The sequence below is a fragment of the Myotis davidii genome, unplaced genomic scaffold (assembly GCF_000327345.1).
Source record: "Myotis davidii unplaced genomic scaffold, ASM32734v1 scaffold329, whole genome shotgun sequence".
In the NCBI taxonomy this organism is placed as follows: domain Eukaryota; kingdom Metazoa; phylum Chordata; class Mammalia; order Chiroptera; family Vespertilionidae; genus Myotis; species Myotis davidii.
In genome coordinates this window covers 1,458,382-1,460,697 of record NW_006300374.1, presented here as the reverse complement: position 1 = coordinate 1,460,697, position 2,316 = coordinate 1,458,382, and the positions used below count along the sequence as shown (strand labels likewise).

Genomic DNA, 2,316 nt, shown 5'->3' with positions numbered 1-2,316 from the left:
TGTGCCCTGACAGGAATCGAACCCTAACCTCCTGGTTCATGGGTTGACGCTCAACCACCGAGCCACACCGACTAGGCTGCCAGTGTCTTTCGGTCTGAAGGTACCTTCTCGTTACCGTAGCCTTTATGCCCGTGTCCCACTGTCAGACAGTGTTTAAAGTCCATGTTCAGAGCCCATGAATGACCTTTACCCCTGATATTGGGCAATGCCTGGAGTGGCCGGGGAAGGAGGCTGAATGACACCCACAGAATGGATCAATCTACCCTCCTGATTATTAAAATGCTCCTCTGCTGAGACCACCCTTTCACTCCCACTCACAGAAATCTATCCACATACCTGCTCCCTAGACCTCCTTGTCATCAGTTTTTCAATCATTATTCTTCCAACTCCCTGACCACCAGCCAAACCATTAGCCAGAGCCCACAAACTGATGCCAACTGTACCTCGAGCCATCTCTCCTTCCAGGCAACATGAACAACCAGGTGAAGTGCTAAAGTGCTGCTCACCGGGGAAGATTTCCCCATCCCTGTCCTCCAGGTCCTTCCCACAGCGAGAGGTAGGGTGCAGCTGTCCCCGAAGGTGGTGGGTGCTTTTGCCTGGAAGAAACAAAATATCCAACAATAAAGAACAACAGGCAGAGACAGAAAACTCATGTTGCAAAACTCTTCCTAAGAGTAAATAATACATTCCCAAAGCAGAACCCCTTCCTGGAGCACCCCCTGGAGAGCAAACTCCAAACAAAACCAGTCTCTGCAAGAGCGAAGGTAGGAGGGCAGTGGGTGGACATGAACCCTGTGCGGTGGGCTACTCCAGAGATGAGTTAGCTCCTCTTCCTCCTGGCTGTATGTGTGTTTGCTTGTTGTTAATACTCATCTGAAGATAGTTTTTCCACTGACTTTTAAAGAGAGTGAAAGGGAGGGGAAGAGACAGAGAGAACATCGCTGTGAGAGAGATACATCAATTGGCTGCCTCCCATGCACGCCACAACCAGGGCTGGGAATCAAGCCTGCAACCAAGGTACATGCCCTTGACTAGAATCGAACCCAAGACCCTTCAGTACATGGGGCAGCGCTCCATCCACTGAGCCAAACCAGCTAGGGACGGTTTGTTGTTTTTTCCTTTGTAAGTGTCCATGAGGCTTGAAGTTTTTGTTGGGGCTATTGTGGTAAAAAAACAAAACGAAAACGAAAACAGACACACATAGCATAAAATTGACCTTTTTACGTGTGCAGTTCAGTAGTGTTAACTAGATGCCCATGGTTGTGCAACAGGTCTCTGCAGCTCTGTCCTGTAAAACCGAAACTCTGCCCTCGGAACAACAGCTCCCCATTCCCTCGCCCCTGGCAACTACCATCCTACTTCCCAGGAGTCTGACTATTCCAGGCGTCTCATGTAAGTGGACTCAGACAGTGTTTGTCTTTCTGTGACTGGCTCATTTCACTTGTCATAATGTCCCAAGGTTCAGCCACATTGTTGCATATGACAGACAGTAGGACAGATCTGCTTCCTTTTTAAGGCTGAATAATATTCCCTTGTATGTGTGTATATATGTATATATTTTTTATATATGCATGTATACACATTTATTTTACCCATTCATCTGTCAATAGGCACCTAGGCTGCTTCCACTTCTTGGCAATAATAAATAATGCTGCAGTAAACATAATGCTGCTAGCAGAACCCTCTTTCAGTTATTTTGGATATATACCCAAAAGTAGGGTTTCTGGATCAGATGGCGGTTCTACTTTTGATTTTTTGAGGAACCTCTATGCTGTTTTCCATGGCAGCTGCACCACGTGACATTCCCCCTAACAGTGCACCAGGTTTCCAATTTCTCCACACCCTTGCCAACACTTAGTTTGGTTTGGTTTTTAGTGGTCATTTGGTGGGTGCAAGGGGCTATCCAATGTGGTGTTGATTTGCATGGCCCTGCTGATTCCAGGTGTTGAGCACCAGTTCACATGCTTGTTGGCCATCTTCTTTGTAGAAATGTCTATTCAAGTCTCTGCCTATTTGTTAATCAAGTTATTTGGGGGTTTTGGTGGTGAGTTGTAGGAGTTCCTTATAGATTTTGGTGTTAAAAATAGTCGACATATAGTTTGCATATATGTTCTCCCATTCTATAGGTTGCCTTTCACTGTGAATTGTTTCCTTTGGGCTTGAAGTCTATTTTTTTTTAAATAATTACATCTTTATTGTTCAGATTATTACAGTTGTTCCTCTTTTTTCCCCCCATAGCTCGCCTCCACCCGGTTCCCACCCCACCCTTCACCCTAACCCCCCCAACCCCACTGTCCGAGGGCTTGAAGTCTTCAT

General features: G+C 46.2%; 1 long non-coding RNA gene across 1 annotated transcript in view; it reads right to left on the bottom strand.

Annotated features, from left to right (window-relative positions):
• Nucleotides 1-298: 298 nt before the first annotated feature.
• The window catches only part of LOC102751958, a 7,614-nt gene continuing 5,596 nt past the window's right edge, over nt 299-2,316 (bottom strand). Inside the window, exon 3 of the long non-coding RNA XR_436357.2 lies at nt 299-596. This is a non-coding gene — a long non-coding RNA (uncharacterized LOC102751958). The remainder of the gene's footprint in view (nt 597-2,316) is intronic.